Source organism: Tachypleus tridentatus, chromosome 7 (genome assembly GCF_004210375.1).
Source record: "Tachypleus tridentatus isolate NWPU-2018 chromosome 7, ASM421037v1, whole genome shotgun sequence".
In the NCBI taxonomy this organism is placed as follows: Eukaryota; Metazoa; Arthropoda; class Merostomata; order Xiphosura; family Limulidae; genus Tachypleus; species Tachypleus tridentatus.
The window spans coordinates 152,408,430-152,432,476 of NC_134831.1; the positions used below are offsets into that span (position 1 = coordinate 152,408,430).

Genomic DNA, 24,047 nt, shown 5'->3' on the forward strand with positions numbered 1-24,047 from the left:
GCTCGACAAGACTTTTTAACAATTTGAAGACCGGAATATCTTTGGAGTTGAATTGTGTCAGTCAAATAATTATTGGAAGATGTGATTTTAGAACGGAAGAAACTAGCAACTCAACCATCAGCTACTGGAAGGAGAAAAATGTTTGGCCTAGTGGGTGTGAAAAGAGAGCTTTAGCTTGTGGGAAATAATTGTTTTAGGATTTTCTTACGAAGCTACAGAAAAATCTACCTGCACATAGCCGTCTCTAATTTTAAAATTATAGACTATAGAAAAGAGAACTGGTCATCAGTATAAACTTTAACTCTTGAATAATTTTGTTAGGCTGTATGGTGGCATTTAACCTTCACTCGTATAGCATAATCATGCCCTCAAACAGCGGATTGCGTTTTTGAGGCGACAGGCTAGGAACAATGAACACTAAAATTAAAAGTTTAGTCACTTTGGGTACTAGGTGACGCCTGGCCCAAAGGAATACGAAAATAAAGTTTGAGTTAATGGAAAATGATGAAAACAGTTTAAGCAGCTTTTAAATTAAAAGAGAACTTGAGCTGATGGGACAAGGAAGCAGAGCTTGATTCAAGTCAAATATATCTAGTTATAATGATATTTAAATACAATAAAATTTTCCATTCACATTTTGCAAGCATTACAAGGGTACTACGTAATGGAAACTTCAACAGTAATCTTCTTCACAATAAAATGAGATATCCTGAGTCCACAATCTATCAAATCAAGGGATAAACGTTATTGTGCAGCTGAAGATTGGTAACATTCACTGTAAAACCAAGCCGGAGCGTTAAGTTATGGCGATTGAATACGAGCATTCAAATACCACTAGGAGCTCATTCTGAGCACGCAACTTCCATTAACGATCCAATTCTAATAGTAGGTTATGTGCCTATGTCTTCTGATGACCACTATTTAACTTCGACTAATGATCCTCATTGAGCAGCAGTCTATGTCTTCTGATGGCCATTATGCAACTTCAACTAATGATTTTTATTGAGCGGAAGGTGTGTCTTCTGATGACCATTATGTAACTTCAACTATTGATCTTCTTTGAGCAGCAGGCTGTGTCTTCTGATGACCATTATGTAACTTCAACTATTGATCTTCTTTCAGCAGCAGGCTGTGTCTTCTGATGACCATTATGTAACTTCAACTATTGATCTTCTTTCAGCAGCAGGCTGTGTCTTCTGATGACCATTATATATTTTATCCAGTTGTATGAAATAAAGATGTTAAATCAGTTTATGAAAACACTAAATTAAAATATCTTTATTTTTCATACATTCCCATTAGTAATGTGTTACTACTACCGTAACAGGAAGTGGAAATTTTATGTATAATCGAACAAAAACATTATATTCAAAATTTTGTTTTCCTTGCAAACAAAAATTGGTTACTACAGGGTGTTTGTAAAGTCACTGTGCAGTTTTGTAATCATATTTTATTCAATCTCTTTCAAGCCAGCAACTGATAGCGGTGTTTAGAAACAAAATAAGAAGGTTTGTTTTTTGTTTGTTTTTTGGAATTTCGCACAAAGCTACTCGAGGGCTATCTGTGCTAGCCGTCCCTAATTTAGCAGTGTTAGACTAGAGGGAAGGCAGCTAATCATCACCACCCACCGCCAAATCTTGGGCTACTCTTTTACCAACGAATAGTGCGATTGACCGTCACATTATAACGCCCCCACGGCTGGGAGGGCGAGCATGTTTGGCGCGACTCGGCCGCGAACCCGCGACCCTCAGATTACGAAGCGCACGCCTTAACGCGCTAGGCCATGCCAGGCCCAAAATAAGAAGGATCCAGGCCTGTATTGATGCTAACGGAGGTCACTTTCAACATTGTTAATAATTGTCATTCATATTTACCTCCTGTATTCTATATTGTTAATAAATATATAAGTGCACAGTAACTTTCCGAACACCCTGTATTTTAGTGTATGAGTATGGGTGTATTAATATTGTTAACATAACAATGTATTGACTCCTCATAAAGAGAGTGAAAGTTCAGTTACATTTACTTTAACCAAGCTTCCAAATAATTATTTTCTCTCTTAATTTGAGCAAAAAATTAAAAGTGTAGCATTTATAAGTCTTAATTAAGATATGAATGCAATAACACTAAGTTAATTAGTGTTAACTTTATCTCGAAAAGTGGATTTTGAGGGTCATAAAATGAAGGTTAAGTCCATTAAAGTAAACACAGACATTAGTTTGAAATTTGCTGTTGAACATTTTAAAACTATGTTTCAGTATTACGTATAACAAGCATCTGGTATCTGAAATAATCCTTATTTTTTATCAGTTGTTTATAAAACGCAGATTCGCGTTTGTATTTACATCAGTATTCAATACCTGTTTCGTTGTTTGCGTTTTAACATATAATCCAGTGATGATAAACTAGTAGCTTAACACTTGACATACTGTTCCGGTTCGAAAGGGTTAATGAGATTATTTGAATTAACTTTAAAATCCAACGAAACTACACTAGATTTATATGGAAGAGTTTGGTTTAGTTTAAATTTCAAGCAAAGCTACACTAGGGCTATCTGCGATAGCCGTTCCTAATTTAGTAGTGTAAGACTAGAGGGAAGGCAGCTAGTTATCACCACCCACCGCCAACTCTTGGGCTACACTTTTACCAACGAATACTGGGATTGACCGTCACATTATAACGCCCCACGGCTGAAAGGGTACGCATGTTTGGTGAGATAGGGATTCGAACCTGCGACCCTCAGATGACGAGTCGAGTGCCTTAACCACCTGGCCATGCCGGGCCTATGTGAAAGAGTGTGTAAGGATTATGTGCATAAATATAGTTATTATATATATGTGAAACAATACAGTTGTAAAATGTGACTACATTTGTACAGTTCTTTATATGCATATATATGTAATACATCTGCCAAGATATGAATTATTTATACTTAACACTAGTCACATATAAGGCACCAACATTGTATTCTGAGAATGTATAGATGATACGAATTCAGAGCTTCCACAAAAACTTTAATGCATCATCACATTTCTTTTTTAATAGAAAATTCTGCGTTTTTAAATTTTTAATATATCTGAACTTCAAAAGAACTGGATTATTTTCTATTTTGTTCGTATTTTACCTTTGTGATTGTTTTTTTTTATCTTATGAACATCAAGATATAAACACAAAACTTCATTTACTTAAACTTATCACGACCTCACACAGTGGTTTTTTTTTATTTCGTCGTGTCCATTTCCCTCTTCTTTCCTTTTCAAGATCTTTAGTAAAGTTTAATAAAGGGGCGTATAAGTTGCTGGAGCTAAGAACTGTGTAAGATGAAGGGATCTGAAGTATACCACGTCCATTGTAGAGAAGCTTTGCGATGTAGAGTCGAGCGCCCTTATCTCCTTCTCTTCTTACAACTAAAGAAGCACTAATTTTCGCTTAGACTGTCGAAGTTGTATAAATCCCTGCCAGTACAGGGATCATCTGGAGCAGTCCGTCTCTTCTTTATCTTTTTCTGAACAGAACGTTCTTAGCTTCCTAAATTACTGCTCGCTCTAAAATCTGCAACCTTCTTTTTAATTCCGATAGGCTTAGCTCTTGACATGTTAATGAATTTCGTTCGACACACTAGAGATGCCTCAAATCCTCTCATAAAGGAAAGTGTAATTCCCCAATGTGCGAGAGCTCAAAATTGGTGTCTTTGAAAAGAGTGCACAACAATGTGTTACACCATTATTAAAACAAGGCCTACAAAGGCCTACGGTTGTTTTTATATCGTGCACGTTTCTTTTGGAGATTTTTAGGAAATAAAAATAAACTTTGGTTTCAACTTACCAACGCTACAGAGAAAGAAAGTAGATAATGATATGTTGTCTTATCTCCTAAGATAAAACAAGGAAAATATTTTGTTATTTTTCGTTCGATATTGTACAAGTTAATTATAAATCGTAGTTGACTGCATTTTCTTTCCTTTCTTAGTTTTTAATTGATAATAAATGAATTAAATTTTGAACATTTCATGACCTTAGTTACCGAAAAAAACAACTAGTAACAATTCAGTGTTTTAACATGTCGGTTATTTGTACAATTCGGTGCTTCTTTGCAAGGCTTATTAGTTTTTCAAAAGACCAACTCGCGGTACAGCTAGGAGGCGAGAAAAAAAAGTTCCTCCTGGTGACAGATGAGTTCTGTGAGAGTGAAAATAGTTGGCAGGAAGTGTGAAGTCTGTAAGTTCAGTGATGCTTTTCTTTGGTTGTACAACTTTGTCCAGTTGATGGTCACTTTCACGGTCTGTTCAGATTGCATACCTAACGTCACAATGACCCCATAATGTCCTGATTCATTACACTTCATTAGGTCTAACGCTGTGACGTCGTTATAGCGATAGACTGAACAGATACGAACGTCAAGAGCTGTAAGGATGTGCAGAATGAGCCTTGTGTTCTTTCTTTTAGTCTCTCTGTTTAAGAAGAGGCTTACATTTAATAATAAAGAGTCAAATAGCTACTTCCTGGTCGTAGAAGCTGTCATGAAACGTCTCCATTGCTTGTAGAGGCTGAATCGAGTTAAATAGAACACACACAGAGGAAATACGTTGGTAAAACAATTGAGCGTGTATTATGGTTTATTTAATGTTCAACTCAAGTACAAGTAATATCCTGTCTAATATTTTTACTTCCCAGATTGATTATAGCACAAAAACAATATATGCTTAGTTACTGATTAAGTAACATAAATCAACAGAAAGTGCTGCACATTTTTAACTACACTTTCCGCTTTTCCTTTACATTTTTAGTTAACAACTAAAAACACGTTCTTTTCATTTAAAAAATCGTATTAGAAATTTGTCATAAACTGACTCGTTTTGTATTGACTCACATCTAAGTGGTTATCACTGAGTTGTTTGGTTATACAACTTAATAGGAAAATGCTAAAATTCTCTTAGATTTGCCGTTAATAATTTTTAATGAAATGTCTAGTATTACTTAGTGTGTGTTTCTCTGAAGGCACTATTTAAACCTCTTATGAAAAGACTTTTTGTAAAGTATTTTAATTGTAACTTACGTAAACGCATTTTTTTTCTAAAATTACACCTTTATGATTTTATAGAAGATAAACCTGACGAGTATTATTCGTTTCCTTAACTAACAGTGTGTAACTAGAATGAACTATTTTGTTCTAGCCTCTTTGTATGTTAACAGTTGTCAACAATTTAAAATAAAACTGAACAACAATGTAGGAGATACAATCTGTAGACCTTGGTTGATTATTTTTTCACTCTTATTGTACCTTGTGGTCCTAATTACTTTAAATAATATTAGAAACAGGAAGGAGCTGGACAGATACCAATAAATGATCAGTTGTTGTTTTTTAACCACTGGGATCTTGCCAGTATTACTATATTTCATGGTTTACTAAATGTTTTCAATGTGCAACTTTAATTAAACTCTCCCAACTGATAAGTCCGAACCTCATGTAATTTTTTTTATCTTTAACGACAACTGATTAAGTTAATACCATAATAACAATAATATCACGTACTCAAGGTTATTTTTAAATACCTGCTTATGAACGGTGTTGTGTTTATATGACATTATAAGAGAACATTTCGTTTGAGAAAAAACAATTACCTCACATTCAACCTTGGCATGTTTAATGTACATTGGTTGGATAAATAGTTATAAGAGTAAACAAGGTATTGTGATTAGATTAATCAAGAGACCATTAGCAATTAGCAGAAATTAGAATTCATTTGGTCATATTTCTTTTATTTTGTAATTCAACTGATAAATTGTTTTTTGTTGTTAAGCGCAAAGTTACACAATGGACCATTTGTGTTCTTTCCACCATGTCGAAAGCCTACATACTTACTGATGAATCACTGACATTTCGGATTACATTTAAGGCCCTTTTAGAAACTTTTTGTTACCCATACTTTTCTACTGGTATTTCAAGCAATAACTGATAACGTTATCAATAAACTTATGATCAAAGCAAATAATTTATTAATACCCAAACCAGAAATGATTTAAAACATAGCATGCTTAATATACTTGTTTAGTTAGGTGTATGCAACGTTAAATATCAAAACATTATAGCGGTAAATGCATTAGCAGGATACTTTTGTTGTTACCTCATGAAGTTCAGCCAGCGTAGGATATATGAGTTAGTCCTAACCCCACGATCTAATCAACAATGTAAAGTGATAATGAACTCACACACACCCATGTGTAATGGTTCATTTTCCGTCGTCAAATCTCATCTTCTCTTCCTCGACACTTAAAGCAGATTTATCTATCCACAAAGCTTAAACTACGTCATTTTTAAATTTTTGTGCAACAGCATTTAACATTAAATATATTGTTATTTGGTTCAGCACTATAATTTTTAAACTACAGTAAAATTTAACCTTTCATTTTCTTACAATACTTACTTTGTTTATTTTGAATTTCGCGCATAGCTATACAAGGGCTATCGGCGCTAGCCGTCCCTAATTTAGCAGTTTAATACTAGAGGGAAGGCATCTAGTCATCGTCACCAAGTGCCAGCTTTTTAACCAACGAATAATGAAATTGACTGTACTTTATAACGCCCCAACGACTGAAAGAGAGAGCATTTTTAATGTGACGGGAATGTAAAACCCGCGACCCTCAGATTGCTAATCGAACATCCCTAACAACCTAGTCATGCCGGACCAATCTATAGTTCAGAATTGTGTATTGCTTTAAGCTTATGTATTATAGAGACGTGATCTTAACCATGTGTCTTATAAAAAACGACCTTGAATATGTTATAGCGGTATTAAGAGATCATCATGTGTTTGTACAAAATAGACTTAACCATGTATGTATGTGTGTGTAACGTTGCTAAGAAAACTCTTGACCACGTATGTATAATGCTGTGTGTCTGTGTATATATAAATATATATAAGAAATTAGCTATGTAGCAGTATTGTTGTAAAATGATATTAACCACGCACGCGTTATTGTTTGTTGTAGAAGGATATTAAATGGGAGGCTCAGCCACGAGTGTGATACTCTTGTGGAACGATTTTATCCTGGGATTTTAAACATAGTTTCTAAACTATTTATGCATCAAATTACTTGTGAATCCAACACGTTACAAGCTGACATGTTATAGGAACCCTAACAATATATCAATAACAAAGAAATTAAACCAAAATACTGTCGGTATTGCTATTAATTACATTAATTACGTCTTGAATCCCTTATGTATTTTACATAACAAATCAGTAATTTCACCGTGTTTTTTGTTGTTTTTTCTTGTAATTTGTGTTCGCAAATGTAATACAACACGTGGTTTTACAGGTAGTGAAGAATATAAAAAGAAATCAATGACTTAAGGGTTAAACATGTATGTATCATGTTTCTGTAAACGATCTTAGCCATGTTGTCATACGACTTTAACAGAAGCTGCTGGGCACCGACGTTCATGTTTAATAAAATTACATAAACTGTATGTTAGGTAACCCTATTTGTTCTACACTTCACTTACCCGAAAAAATAGCATAGTTTAAAGCAACATCTTGAAAGCCCCTACTTATAAAGAATGATTGGAGACGTTAGTAATAAGAAGACAGCTGAATTTATTCACGTTTAAAGATTTGTTTTTTGTTGTATTTCGTGCAAAGCTACAAGAGGGCTATCTGCGCTAACCGTTCCTAATTTAGCAGTGTAAGACTAGAAGGAAGGCTGCTTATTCTCACCACTCACCGCCAACTCGTGGACTACTTTTTTTACCAACGAATAGTGGGATTAATCGTCACGTTATAACATCCCCACGGCTGAAAGGGCAAGCATGTTTGATGTGACGAGGCTTACGTTTAAAGAAACCTAATAAACTTAGTTTTCTAACAAATTAAACGTTATCTGCACATTTACAGTCGCATCCTTTTGGCAGAATGAACAACAACAATAGAAAATAGAAAATAACTTCTATTTGCAGTACAGCATTTCATGAGCTTGTTTGTTTAGAAATAAGCACAAAACTACACAATGGACCATCTGTGCTCTGCCAACCACAGATATCGAAACCCGTTTGTTAGCGGTGTGAGTCCTCAGACATTCCGCTGTGCTACTGGTAGGTGGCATTTCGTAAGATCATTCAAACTATACTGGTTTATTTGCTATCGTGACCAATCTTAAATTACTGTTTGTTTGTTTTTTAATTACATATAGAGTCATTTCAAGTTAAGTAACTTTTTTTACTTCTGGACATACGTTCCTAAGTATCTAAATACACTGAGATCATAACTACCAAATTCAAATTCCTATTCTATGTGAAAGCATCAAAGTATGTTATTTTAAACATTATCTTTACCCATACACTTTTCAGACCAGAAGAATTTTGTTATAATTTTAACTAACTGATAAGTATTCGTTTTTTTTCAAGTGGTGTTTTCTAAATATACGTCTTTGTTTCTTAAATAAAAAGAACAAGAGCCAAAACTTCTATATTCAAAGTGGAAAACAAAAATCTATATCAGGAGTTTGAATCGTTTTCTAATAAAATATTGGTAATTTCGCATGAAACCATTTGCTTTTTCGAATTTAAATGCAAATACATTATAACCGCGTATACGAATGAGCATGATAATGAATAATTTTGAAAAAGAGAACTAGTTTATTTAAATATATTGCTTATGACTTTGCTCAGTACCAATGGCAAAATGAGTTGAAATGTTATTCATAAGACTAGACAAAAGTGTAAATCGTTCTCAAGACTAAATCCTCCTGTTTAAGAATTATAAGAATTTGTTCTCATTTACTGTCGGTCTCACGTCCATGTTATTTTTTGTTGGTCTCACTGATTAATCTTACAGCCCAAAGCTTGTACATCCGGGTTTCTAATCAGTAAAATCCGCTCTTTCTTCTGAAGGCTCAGCCCGTTCCATGTTCCGTTGCTTGAGGTTGGAGTTGGAAATGCCTCTACATAATTATTTATCTAATTAATTTATCTAGTTTCCTCTTGTTGGCTTGACTACGTTCCAGATTGATGTTTAAAGTGATAATTGTACTTCAATATCAAGCAAGGAACAAACTCTCATTATTTAGTTTTATATCGTTGTTAAAGACTAAAATATGTTTATTAAGATAGAGTATCTCCAAATAAACAGATCGTAATTTTTACAGTATCAAGATGGATATTGTTTGTCAGAAACGATTTAACCAGGCGCTTTTTGCTTCTTTTATTTCGAGTTGAGGGCTGAACTCGAACTTGTGACGGACTGTGGAACTGAGAGCTCATGGCTTGTCCCTTTATCCCAATTAAAAAATCACGTTCCGAACTTTAAGGATGCAGAGTTTAAGAGTGACAGTCAAATATCACTTTTCAATTTTAAAATAAAAATCTCAAGAGTTGTCATTGGATGCTATTGACTAACTACCTTCCCTTCAGCCTATCGCTTAAAAATAAGGGACGGATACGTAACACAGATGGCCATCCAATAGGTGTTACGAGCAAGGCCAATAAACAGCAGTTTTGTTTCTGGTGTTTCTATCAATACTTTTCTGTCATTTTGTGATTATCATTAATGCTTTTAAAATTATAACGAATTGTTTCATCTTTTCAATGAAAAAAAAACACAATTGCTATTCACAGTTTTTGCTTTATTATTTTATAAAGACAGATGCACAATTTTCTGTAGGCTATCACAAGATGCTATTGGTGTAGCAAAGGTAACGCTGATTTCTTGATAACATCTTAACAACTTTCTATACATTTATTGCTTTTGCAGTATGGTGTATTTCCGCTTCAAACTATATGATTCAAAATTATGTTAAATAGTTCAAATATATTCGGTTCAATTATACAAAATATTGAGGAAAAATAATATTGCAATTTTAATGGAACGCGGTGGTTTCCTTTCAGTTTACATGTACTGATTTGTTTGTTTCTTTCGTATGCTCGCTCAAACCTATGCGAGATATCTGCACAAGCTATCACTAATTTTGATGTATAGATTAGAAAGAAGGCAGTTAGAAGAAACCCAGGTCCCAACTCTTGCGTTACTCTAATCAAATAACTGAGTTTGACAGTTACTCTTACGTGCATTCATGGCCTCATGGAATGAACCACAGACTCAAGCCATAGACCCGTGAATATTTAGTCTGAGATGTTAACCACTAAGCTAATCCTAACCCTTATTCGTTTGAAAATAACCAAGTGTATTCATTTAAGAGTGTATCAAGAAGCACTACAGAGGCAGAATCTTAAATTCGAAACAGTCTAAAAACTGAAAAACAGACAATTTTAGTAGTTGCATGTTAGTGTTTTTATTACACCGTTCCTTTTTTAATCAATTCAAATTATGGTATGATCGTCAAAGGATTAATGTTACTTCTAAAATGACTAGGTTTGGTTTGTTTTGAAATTCGCGCAAAGATACACGAGGGCTATCTGCACTAGCCGTCCATAATTTTGCAATGTTAAGACTAGACAGAAGGCATCTAGTCATCACCACCCACCGCCAACTCTTAATCTACTCTTTTACCAATGAATAGTGGGATTGACCATCACATTATAACACCCCAACTATTGAGATGGCGAGCATGTTTAGTGTGACGGGGATTCGAACCCGCGACCCTCAGATTACCTTCTCCACTTGGCCATGCCAGGCCCAAACCGACTAAGCCAATAATTTTGTCTTGATTGTCATGTTTTATTGTTACCTACTATATTATAGCTTGTTACACTATTTTTAATCTTATAAAGATTGCACTTAATATATTCAAATATTTCAAACCATATTTATGGTTAGTTACTTATCAACATAATACTGCAAACACCAAGAAAACGTTACTTTCTAATTTATTTATATATGTAATCTTTATTCATTTGTAAACACATTTTGTTTCTATACACAATGCTTTCAATAGAAAATTGCGATATTTACTTCAAAAAATTCAATCTCTCTTTTTTTACTAATTATAGTTAGAGTCACTCAACATAATGCCTTCTCCTGCCGATGAGTCTAAACATATAGCACACGTATTCACAAAATTTTGTGTTTTTTTAATTTACTTTACGTACTTAACATAAAATGAAAAAATATACGCTTATGAACTTTCTATTTCTATTGGCATCCTTGACACTTTTTCGTTTGCATATTATATCTTGATTAAAGTGACATAGTGTAATTGTAAGAGTTTTTATAAAGAAACAAAATAACACTTGCACATATTTAAAATGAATAGTCAAACAATTTAAATTTATTATCTACGAAGATGCTAGCTGCTGAAAAGACGAAACGTAAAAAGTACATAATTACGATCCATTAGATGTTGAAGGAATTTGAAATGAGTTTACGGGATTCATAGTTAAGATTGGCAAATTGAAAATGCTCTAGCATTTTGTTTTTATTGTTCTATTTTTGTATTTATACAAGATGTAAGCTATGAAAATTGTGTATTGAAATATGAAATGCTTCTTAATTTTCTAAATAATAAGTAAAAGAAGAATTAAAGTTGTTATAGCAACCGAAAGTTTGTTGCTATAATAACTATTGTTTCTATCACTATAGTAACGGAAGCTTCGGTCACTTTAAGATCTTAAAAATATAATTGACTTGTATAAATTTATAAATCGGAGGAAGTAAAACAAAAATGCCTTGGAAATAACAAGGCTTTGCGAAAATGAACGCATGTTAACTTCATTTTTAAATAATGTTTGTAACGATCATTTACTGAAGAGAAATATAAGATAAAAAAGTAGTAATACCGTAGCTCTATCATAGCATTAATATACTAATTCATAGAGCATTTCGGTTTCCAATATCTGAGGGTTATCATAAACCTTAGATCTTTCAAAGTCTGGTAGTATCAGAACAGTTAATGACATTGTACGTATCCTCTTATTTTGCTTAGAATATTATGTAATGTATTTATTATGTAAAACTAGGAGTGTAAGTAAGGTGTCAAATGTAATAACAGCTTTTACAGCAAATCTATTTAGATGTAGATTGTAATTTCCATAAACTAGTATCTTTGTTTAATGAAAAGAATGACTCCCAGTTTCACACCTCGAAATGTTGTTGGTGAATTTGTATTCATTTTTCAACAATTCTCATTAAAACTCATTCATTAACAGATAATGAATACTGTAGGAGTTTCCTGTTACTTGATGTTTTTAAATGATCAAATTTGCTAATAATATGTATTCAAATAACTGACGTTTTGTTGAGGCAGGCGTGATTATAACCATTAAGATCCAAAAATAACTGGAAAAAAGGAAATAGCTTATAATTACGATATTGAACGGCTTTGTGTAACGTGTATGTGCACTCGGCAACAACAGTATCACGAGACAGACAGAGGAAGTTTTGTGAGCACGATTGTTGATTCTGATTCAACTAAAAGTGTCAGGTGTGAGCGTTTTTCTGACAATATGTGCTGTTCTAGTTTCCTTTATACTTAAAGCTCCGAACATTGAGTTCCAGACTGCTTGCACTTGACTAAGTACACAGTAGTTCAATAACAGTTCGACAGGGAACGAAGTTAATTATAATTTCCAGCTGCAATGAGCGAAACATCTCTTACGTATCAGTAAACATGATCCCATTCACTCTAAATGAAAGCTATCGGATGTTACCTTCGTATTTTCTTTCCAGATAACAATATACTAGCATATATAGGGGTTATGAATTGTCATCAAATGACAATCATTTATTAACTGCTCATGCAAAATGAACTTCCTTCCAAGTCATATAAAAAAATTAGAAAAATCGTATCACGCGTTGGAGTAAATAATCATTACGATATTTTCCGTACGCATCAATTCTTAAGAGCTTCTTGATTCAACTTCTGCTGCTGTGTTCTTGACGTAATCGAAGAGTAGATTGTTGTCGCTGGTGAAACACATTTGCCACTGAAGCTGGGACGATTATCTTCTGTTAATCCTCTTAGTTGTCTCCAACGGGAACAAAAGGTTATTTAATTGTCCATTTGGGAGAGCTTTTCTGTCTGTTTGACCACTGCCGATCAGAGATCTCATTTACCATTTGTTCGGCTAAAGGAGTGACCGAAAGCAACAGAGACCACCACAGAGCCACCTACCGACACTGGCAGTAGGTTATTTGTTAAATTATTCATATCCTTTTGTGGAAAATCATGATTATTGCAGAGTTGCAGTGTTCTGATGAAGATTTATTTTACTTTTAATTTTATTAATGTCAAAGTATAAAAGTATTATAATATCGGCGTAGCTTCTATTCTGGTTTGTTTGTTGTTACTTAAATATTTAAAAGTTGTTCCATGTTTGCACATTGACGTCCTATAGGCCCGGCATGGCCAGCTGAGTTAAGCGTTCGACTCGTAATCTGAGGGTCGCGGGTTCGAATCCCCGTCGCACCAAGCATGCTCGCCCTTTCAGCCGTGGGGGCTTATAATGTGACGGTCAATCCCACTATTCGTTGGTAAAAGAGTAGCCCAAGAGTGGACGGTGGGTGATGATGACTAGCTGCCTTCCCTCTTGTCTTACACTGCTAAATTACGGACGGCTAGCGCAGATAGTCCTCGAGTAGCTTTGCGCGAAATAAAAACAAACAAACAAACAGACGTCCTATATATAAAGTAATATTTGTATTTCCTACTAATCCTACCATCTTTCACAACAATTATTTAATCATCCTAAATTAAGGTGAAATGCTTCTTTTTTTCTTTCTGTTTAGGCTAATAGTCAATCAGGAAGCAATTAACTGCATAGCATCCTGCCTCAGTCGCTTAGCGGCCATTCTGAAGACATATAACACTAAACACTAGGTTTCAATACCCGTAGTGGGCACAGAACACATAGCCCACTGTGTAACTTTGCAGTTAACAACAAACAAAGACAGCAAGTGATTAAATGGATAAAAAAGTCATACATTATGCACGAGTATTTCAGGTTTAGGAAACACATTTTAACGAAACCTACAGAGTTAAGTTTTCAGTAAGAACAATGGCACATTGTTTATAAGTACATTGAGTAAAAGTAAACTCTTAGTAACGTTTAGAGTTAGTTGTTCATGAGAAAGTATTATGTGGATAATGAATCAATCGTGAAACCTTCCTGTCACACACCAGAATAGATGGGAGACTGAAGGCCTGATTAGAAGAATGTGTTAATAGCCTTGTGAACCGGTTCTAGTTATGCGGTAATAAAAGTTCGTCAGTTAATATCCATCTTTCACATTTCCGCTTTTTCGTCATCACATTGTTTTTACCTGAAAGTCAACCAAATTAAGTTTTATCTCGAACTTTGAAGGATGGCATTATGGATGAGTGAAAAAAAACAAACAAATCAAACCTCATAAGCTTCGACAACTTCATGCCAATTTGACAATCTAAATGGCCCACAGGTGTAAACAAAACACCTCTTTGCCACATCTTCTGAAACTTATCCCCGATCCTCCGCCGCTTGATCTTTACTTTCAGTGACTATCCGTCTTCTATGACAGAAGTCCCCCTCCTCTTCCCCACTGCCACCATGGTTTGTGGCCCGTTCAGTCATCATTGATTTCCATGCTGGATACACGTTTATCGAGCAGTGTTAGCAGTGAACTATTAAGACAGATACCGGATTAGGGAGATTGTACTTCAGATCTATAGTGTAACGGAATTTACTTACACTGTCTTGAAAAATGAACGTAAGTACATCAATAACATAAGAAATAAACGAGCAATTTAGAAAACGAAAATTACTTCCCCAAACCTTTTTTTTTTTTTTATATTTTCACCAATTCTTTGTAACAAGCTCTATAATTGAAATGTACAATAGACAGAATATTTTACTCCAAATATTTTCTGGTTGTTAAGTTCTGTCACTAGTATTGTAAGAAAAATAGGCTTATGTGTGTGAAGTTGAAACTGCTTTAAAGAGTGTTTCTACAGTGTTGTGTTAAGAGGCTCCCTTACTGTCACTTCTAACAAAGTTATTTCTTGTTTTTTTACTCTGTGTATTCTGATATTCAGTGTATTTCCTACTATATTCATCTTGTTATGGATTCATTATCTTTTTCTAACTTATGAATATACTCATCTATTGTTACTTATTAGTTTAGTTTTAATCTTTTAATTTTATTAGTGTTATTTATTAATTTTATACTTTATTTATTTTAATGTTTTTAGTTAATTTCTTGGTTAAACGTTTTGTACTGGTGCTATTGAGCAATTTCTTATCTACATTCGTCATTCTGTTAAAATAGAAAGCTAAGGTTTACAGATCTCAGACTTTCAGTTGTTAAACATATGGATGAATTAAACACTTTTAATTAAAAGTTGTACGCATGATATGGGTCGAGCAAGTACATACAATCTGTAGGTAATTGTATCACGAATTATGTAAAATTATTTTCAAATTTCATCATTAAAAAGCATTATTATTGCAACTATATAGGTTTTAATTAATGTAAATCAGCACGTGAGTGTTATATAACTGATACCACATTTAACAATTGGATGGTTTCTGCGCAGTGTAAAAAAAATGGAACTGCGACGACTGTTAATTATTCGTAATTTAATGATGCTAAATAAGTTCATGTATAAATACAGATTTAATCAAATATTTTTTTCATATTTGAAGTTAAGTAACCATGAATGCAACTGATACAAATTTCCCATTGCTGTTGCTTTGAAAATACAAAAAGTTTAATTTAAAAGAAGTGTCAGATTAAATTGAGACAACTGTTCTTATTACGTTGCATAAAAAATATTAAAAAACGTAATAAACGAACAAAATTAAAATCATGATTTGTTCTAAACTATTCTATATCTACTAATTAGAAAAAAGATTAGCACGTGACAAACGTATTTCCTTCTCTATGTATTATGGAGTTTCCTTTCTTGCTAATAATCGATTTATCTTGCTCTTTCTTTGATCACTAGAGGGCGCTTAAAAATGGGCCTTTTAGTGCATGATGTATAGAGTACTGTAAAAGCAGCTGTCACTCTAAACTCATAGAAATCTCGAATCATTAAGGAAAAACTACATCGACTTTGTTTCTGGAATAAAAGAACTAAGAAATCTGTTTATTTTTGTATGTGAACTTTAAATCATATGAGCCACTTCTAATGATTTTATCACAATATTAGCGGTGTATTACTCATATAGACAGCCTATTGTTTTTGTATAAACTGTTTCCAGTGTTATGATAATAATGTTAAACTTATAAAGGTAGATGTTTTTTTTCTCTTTATTTCTTTCAGTTTCTACGCTCTGTATCTTCATAGGATTAATTATGACTGTATTTGGAATATTAACTTAAGAAAAGGAATACGATATAATTCTTTAAGTAGTAAATACACTTAATTTACGTGTGAGATATTTCATGTTACATTTATTATACTGAGAGAATGATTTCATATACTATTTTTCTTATCAAAATTCTGATACAGCTGCTGTTTCGTCCCCATAACGAAAGGTTTACGTTATGAAGTATGACTCTTTAGCTACAAATGTAACAGTGTGCAAGAGGTCTAATGAAACAAAGCTTGTGGTGGTCTTGTTTGTTTTTGTGGGGAGGGCGGTTATAATACATTTTTTTTGCTCTATTACATTAATAAGTTGTTGTTTTTTTTCTCACCGTTCAGTAAAGGTTTTACTGCCTCTAAAAAAAAACAGCATGCAGTTTTTACTATTAGCATAGAATAGACCTGAAAAAGGAATTGTCATTACAAATGACCACACGATCTTTTAATAAGCTACGTAATTATTTGGAGATTTGTATTTGCTATTATCATTTAAACAAAATAATTGTCAATAGTAGAAAGCTACATAATAATTTATCAGTTATGGAGGTCAACAATAAAAGAAATAGTAATAAACACAAAATTTAAACATAAGCTTATATATATTGTATATTGTATTATATGTATATTGTCGCCGTAAGAAGCAATTTTTGAATGGTCAGTTCATTACCATAGCTAAACAATGTGACACATAATGTGAGAAAAGCACACTACAGGCACAACAAAGCATGCCATTTTTAGAGAGTATCTAGAATTTGTACCCTCAGCATATGTTTGAAAATTTAACGCCATAAAATTAAATCATGAGCCATTTCAATTACAAATACTGATCACATACAAAATAATGTATTGAAATGAAAGAAAGAAGTTTTAATGGATAAATTGTAGCTGTATATGCTGTGAAAACGTAGTCAGGCCGTATTGGCCTTATAGCTTCTCACGGCTCTGTGTAGGTTTAGATATAGTTATTCTTATATATGGTTAAACGTTATGATTTGTTATTTTTAAGAGAGTGCTTCTGAAATAGTCGATGACAAAATATTAAAGAAAAAAAAACAGCATATTAAGGAAATAAACATAAAACCAAGCGTAAAAAGACTGAATAATTTTTAAATGTTATTTTAATACTGATTGGTTTTTATAACCAAGAATATTGTAACGTTAAAAACAAACTTTGTGTACTTGTTTGTTCAGCCATACCACTTATTCTTGTTGTTTGTCCGTGAACGTTAAATTCCAACAAGACACCCTACCCGTTTCCCTTCCCCTTTTAAGTAGGTCAGCTATCAGAGCCGACACAAACATTCATGCATCTTGTCGAGAATATGGCGCGGTAAATTGACAGTTGTTGTGACGTTTCTTCAGTGTAAATCTCTCAGCCAGTGCATTAGTGGTTAAAATATCCCTGACAATCTCACCTGGTAGTTTAATAACTTCAGTTGAATTCTTCCAGATAGAGGTGGAGAAAATTTTGTATCGTACGAAGATGGAAAAACACAACAAGATTTTAAGTGTTTTGGTTTGGAGTTTCACGAATTTCTCTTCTTGTGTTTGGCATTTAAACAAGGAAAGCGTTGTAGTCATCTTAAAGGACTTCGTGTTTGTTAATATTCCATAAAAACAACAACAACATACCATTGGGAAATATCATGGAACTGACTTTTTATTTTATTTTAATTAGACAATGAACTCTAAATGTTTTACCAGATAGACAAACATAATTTTGACAACTGGAAGTCACTGATATAATTTCGTTTACGCAAGTTAAGAATCAGCTTAAGATATAAATATTACCTCTAGAAAACAAACAAACAAAACACTATTGGAAGACGCCCCCCGCTAGTACAGCGGTATGTCTACAGATTTACAACGCTAAAATCAGAGATTCGATTCCCCTCGTGAGCTCAGCAGATAGCCAGATGCGGCTTTGCAATAAGAAAAGACACACACACACTATTATAAGAAAAGCTCCCCCTATTTAAGTGATCTGTATAGAGAAACTTCATGTGCAACATGTCTGTGATTTAATGAAGTTTACATAATATATTGGGGCCCGGCATGGCCAAGTGTGTTAAGTTGTTCGACTCGTAATCCGACGGTCGTGGGTTCGAATCCCAGTCGCATAAAAAATGCTCGCCTTTTCAGCCGTGGTGGCGTTATAATGTGACGGTGAATCCCACTATTCGTTGGTAAAAAGAGTAGCCCAAGAGTTGGCGGTGGGTGGTGATGACTAGGTGCCTTCCCTCTAGTCTTACACTGCTAAATTAGGGACGGCTAGCGCAGACAGCCCTCGAGTAGCTTTGCGCGAAATTCAAAACAAACAAACAAACATTATGTATTGAATAGAAAGTCCAATAAAAAGCAAACTATCTTTCTCGTAACTGGCAATTAATACAGGTTTGACGTTAGTAAACCATCTGTAGCACAAATATTTTAGTCATAAAAAGAGCAGGTTTTCAGTTACATCAACCAGTCAAGAATTATTATTTTGAAACCTACCATAAATACATTAGCCTAAATTTTGTTTCTTTGTTTGTAAATTTCGCACAAAGCTACTCGAGGGCTATCTGTGCTAGCCGTCCCTAATTTAGCAGTGTAAGACTAGAGGGAAGGCAGCTAGTCATCATCACCCACCGCCAACTCTTGGGCTACTCTTTTGCCAACGAATAGTGGGATTGACCTTCACATTATTACGTCCCCACGGCTGAAAGGGCGAGCATGTTTGGAGCGACGGAGATGCGAACCCGCGACCCTCAGATTACGAGTCGCACGCCTTAACACGCTTGGCCATCCCGGGCCTCATTAGCCTAAAACCATTTCCTTTACAGTCAAGCAACCAGTTGCATTTTTATAACAATATTGAATGAACTCTATAAATGGTTTCAACATTTTCAACGTTTACTTATTAGTATTGAAAAGATCCTGAGGTTAATCTTTCATTGTATTTTCATTCTATAACTCTATCTTAGTATCTTACACACACTACTTGTCAACTTTGTTTACTTCTAGATAAACCTGTAAAACCAGAATTTTGTATTGATTGAAAAAAATCGTTGCTCTAAAAACCCTGAGTTGCTTCTTAGCTTATTGTACGACGTTAGTTGCAATATCGACCCAAATGTCTCCACAGGCTTGTTATTTTAAGTTAAAGGTTTCATCTTCAGGAATAATTAGACCGCTAACGACACCAATAATCTAATAGTAATTAAAACTTATCCTTTCCATAAATCAGAGCTCCTGAAGCCATACTATGATTTAATTACTAGATAATGAGAATCTGGCTCTAGTTAATATGCAAATGAACTCCCTTCGTTATTATTAAGTTAAAATTGAAATATTGTTTTCATGATGAAGACTGTTAAATGCTTTATAATCAGTTTGTTCCTTCCTTCATACTGGAAGGAGGATAGAGATGTATTGTTTGTTAAAGCAACTAAAAATATTTTGGCCAGTTTTTTAATTTTTAGTGAAATTGTTTTGTATTTAGTCTGATAATTGTATAATTTCAGTCATTTTAACGAAACAGAAGTAGTGTAATAATGCTTTAATATGTGATATGTCTTCTTACGTACATTGTATACAAAAACCTATCAAACCTAAGGCCGACTTGGGTTACATGTGAAGTTTTTGAAAATCATATTGTTAATTGTATTACAAGGACAGAAACCTCTCACCACTGTTAACGTTAAAATTACATTAGATTAACAGAGATATTTTGGACAATCATGGGAATGTGAAATGGACTCAACAGGGTTTTCATCTATACACACAAGTTCCGGACATCTTGTACAATAAGTATCTCTTTGGATTTGGTACTTTCAGTTTAAATAAACAATGACGATAAGTACTTAATCACTTACAGTGACTTTTGATTGGTGTTTCTAGTTCAATAAATAATCCAAAATTATTATTAGTACATAATCCTTTATCACCTACGAAGATTTTTATTTGCTGTTTCTATTCAAACACTACAACTTCAGATAGTAGATAATTATTTATCAATTATGGAAATTAACAAGAAAATACTGAGTTACTTCGGTTACTTCCAAATTATTTATTTGCTAAAGCCTTGTGGATTAGGTTGTGTATTTGTTTCACGCGTTTATTTATTAAGCAGTTTGTCTGATACTTACAATTTTCAGTTTAATTGTTCCTTAACAACCAAACTGAGTTGAATTGGCAACTCTTCTGCACTCACAGATTTATATTGTAACTGTCTTTATTAAGCAGTTTGTCTGATACTTACAAATTTCAGTTTAATTGTTCCTTAACAACCAAACTGAGTCGAATTGGCAACTCTTCTGCACTCATAGATTTATATTGTAACTGTCTTTATTAAGCAGTTTGTCTGATATTTACAATTTTCAGTTTAATTGTTCCTTAACAACCAAACTGAGTCGAATTGGCAACTCTTCTGCACTCACAGATTTATATTGTAACTGTCTTTATTAAGCAGTTTGTCTGATACTTACAATTTTCAGTTTAATTGTTCCTTAACAACCAAACTGAGTCGAATTGGCAACTCTTCTGCACTCACAGATTTATATTGTAACTGTCTTTATTAAGCAGTTTGTCTGATACTTACAATTTTCAGTTTAATTGTTCCTTAACAACCAAACTGAGTCGAATTGGCAACTCTTCTGCACTCATAGATTTATATTGTAACTGTCTTTATTAAGCAGTTTGTCTGATACTTACAATTTTCAGTTTAATTGTTCCTTAACAACCAAAGTGAGTCGAATTGGCAACTCTTCTGCACTCACAGATTTATATTGTAACTGTCTTTTCCATGATTATTATATTTCAATTTGTCACAAATGTTTATTGAGTTATTGAATCACAATTTTCTCATTTTCTTTAAAAACTATGTTATATACAAGTAACTGAAAAATGAACTTCATATAGATTATTTAACTAGCTAAAAACAAGTACTATTATTGAGCTGCTGTGAAAATAGGGACTCAATCATACTTAGAACGCCCGTTTACCCATATATCTTTAGTGCTGTTAAGCATTAGCATCTTATCTTAAGCGTGTAGTCAGATGATTGATTTTTTTATTATAATTTTTCGCTCACTTCCTTCAACTCCCTCTCTTATATTGTTTTTTAAAACAGCGTTCATTCTTTTTCATTTCTAACATTCAAAACTCAGACTTGTCATTCCCTGAGCTATAATTCTGCTTCATATTTATCTAGAAGCGTGCCTCTCTTTCCCTCCATGTTCCAAGTTAGGCACACAACACGAGCTTTAGTACAGTAACGACAATTATTACATTAATGGCAGCCACCTGCGCCGCTGGAGGAATCATTACAGGCAGAGTAAATAGTAACTAGCTTAAATAAAGTCACCTATATTCTGCTCAAAATCACGAAACTGAATTTACTTTCCCCTTTCCTCGTGCAGTACCCCTCGATTCTTTTTAAATTCTGTATGTGCTTATAACTGGTACGTCACATTTGTTCTTTGTAATTGTGGCTCAAGAGAGCAATAATCAGAAAAGAACACACAAAAGCTCTTTTACTGTCCATTTGGAATTTTTCATTCTTCTACGTTTTATGTTCTGAAGTAAGGTTTCTAATTTATATAAAAATACATCCATACACAAACCTACGTTTAGATCAAGATGGAAAAAAAAGGAAAATGTTTATTATCTTATTTTGAGTGTTGCTATGGATATTTTGAGCTCACATATAATCACATTTCATGGAACGATTTAAATATAAATATTAATTTACATTCATTTCCGAGAAAAGGTGATGTTGGGTGTATTTTAATCAGAGAGCTTGTGATTTTTCGTTTTTAAAATTATCTTAAACACTGCAAAGCTGTTACAACTAAAATGTAAACGCATTTTCCTTTTTTAAAAACTAAATAAATTCGTATGATAACTATATTCTTTCCGATGTTTCAGTTGTCAAACAATGTCTACAGGTATACATGCATTTGGCGCATTTACTTACATTTTTCGACTTTAAATATGTAAGTGATCCTTCTAAGAACTACACAGAAGAATTTTAACACAGAGGAGCATTCCTTCTGCTCCCTCTTTTTCCTTTTCCTTTGTTATTAGATGCATGAATGTGAGTCATCTGTGTTTCCTGTCCCCAGTTTTTGTATCCTCTCAACGCCTCGGGTACTGCCATAGAGGACTGAAAAGGCAAAACGTTTGTTATTAAGTAATGTAATTTTTTCTGTCCTCCAGCGAACATTAATTAAAGTCATTAGCCAAATGGAAAAACAACAAACGCTTAAAGCGCCCTCATATGTGAATAACAAATACCGATTAATTTTCCTTCTGAAGTTGAATTTTTGTGTATCTGGCATTTACTTGTATCGTTTGCTGTCTTGACGTTTTAAACATTTTTCTACCATGTCGTAATGTTATAATGATCTAAACATTTACCTATCTTATTTTGATGTATTGGCAATATAAACATTCACCTACTGTATTTTCCTATCGCTTTTCGATGTTTTGACGAACATTTTCTAGCCATGCTATGATGTTTAGACAATTTAAATACTGATCTCTTGTATTTTGACAATCTAACAATTTTAGGCCTGCCTTGATATTTCAGAGAACCGGCTAGTGTCAGACGTTAAATTTTCAAAGAGTTTTGAAGGCGTTTGAGCGTCTAAAAACTTTTTATTAAAGCTGACAGCTTATATGAAGAACAGCAGTAAAAACAGTTACGGAAACCTAACGAAAAATCTAAAGTGGGAGAAAAATTGAAGAAATTGTGAGAGATAGAGAAAAAGTAAAAGTCACACAAAAAAGGGACCAAAGTAAAAGTTACAACGAGTCTTAAAGAAAAATAATTTAAATAAATAAAGAATGGTTGGTTGTTTTAATACAGAAGTGTAACTTGTCATCATAAAATTTTGGACCGTTTTTGATTAGTTATGTTTTTATCATTGATCTTAAGATGCTATATATTTTATGTAATGAAATTATATTACTAGAATATAGCAATGGTTTACATGGCTCGTTATGTACTAAAATGGAAGTAATTTCAGCTCCTAACTTAGCCATCATCTTACCATAGATTCATTACTTTCAACGTGAAACGCCCTTCAAGATATAAAGCAAAACCATGTGTTTATGAAATGAACTTTTATATCAAGTGACCATGCCGATAGTTTAAATCGTGAGGTCGCTTCCGAGCTTCCACACCTAAAAGGTTTACGCTCACCATGTTTTCCACCACCAGATCTAAAAACGGGCTGTACAGGTGCCTCAAAGCCATCCTTTTCTGTTTCTCAGATCCCACCTTACCTTCCTACCTGCCCCATTGGGCCTCTATACACGTTATGAATACAAAATGAGGACTCTCAATACAAGTAATAACAAGGTAGCTTACACATTAGTTCTACAGTCCGTGACCTAAGTTATTAACCCTTTGATCCAGAAAATCCATCTTCGGTGGAGGGTCGCTTAACAGTTCGAGGCCTACAGGTAAAAAAGGGGCGGATCGGCTGGTATAGATCATAACGTAGGCGCGCGCGAGAAGGCGGCGCTGCCATCGGCACAGCATGTTGCTCGTGCTAGAGGCAAAACTGCGCCATCTGGCAGTGATGGACTAATTTATGAACAGCTAACACAATGAAAGAGCAAGGTAAAAGTTAGATTATCCTTGTCAATAGACCCTTCATATCTGTCTCAGGTACTCCAAGTTTGTTAGGCTTAATCTCAAGTTAAAATATAAAGTGACGGGTTAGTATATTTTACGTTTATTTTATTAGTCAGAAAGAGCAAAGCAACGTACGAAGCCTAGTTTGAGTTATATCATCTAGCTGAGCATGTGTTGGAGTT

General features: G+C 33.8%; 1 protein-coding gene and 1 long non-coding RNA gene across 2 annotated transcripts in view; one reads left to right on the forward strand and one right to left on the reverse strand.

The window, feature by feature from the left end:
• The window catches only part of LOC143256922 (zinc finger homeobox protein 3-like), a 142,844-nt gene that overhangs the window by 104,960 nt on the left and 13,837 nt on the right, over positions 1–24,047 (forward strand). The window lies entirely within an intron of this gene.
• LOC143258171 (uncharacterized) lies at positions 21,296–23,695 on the reverse strand. Its single transcript, XR_013032173.1, has 2 exons — positions 23,428–23,695; positions 21,296–22,386 (listed from the first exon to the last, which is right to left on the reverse strand). It is a non-coding gene; the product is annotated as an uncharacterized LOC143258171 (long non-coding RNA).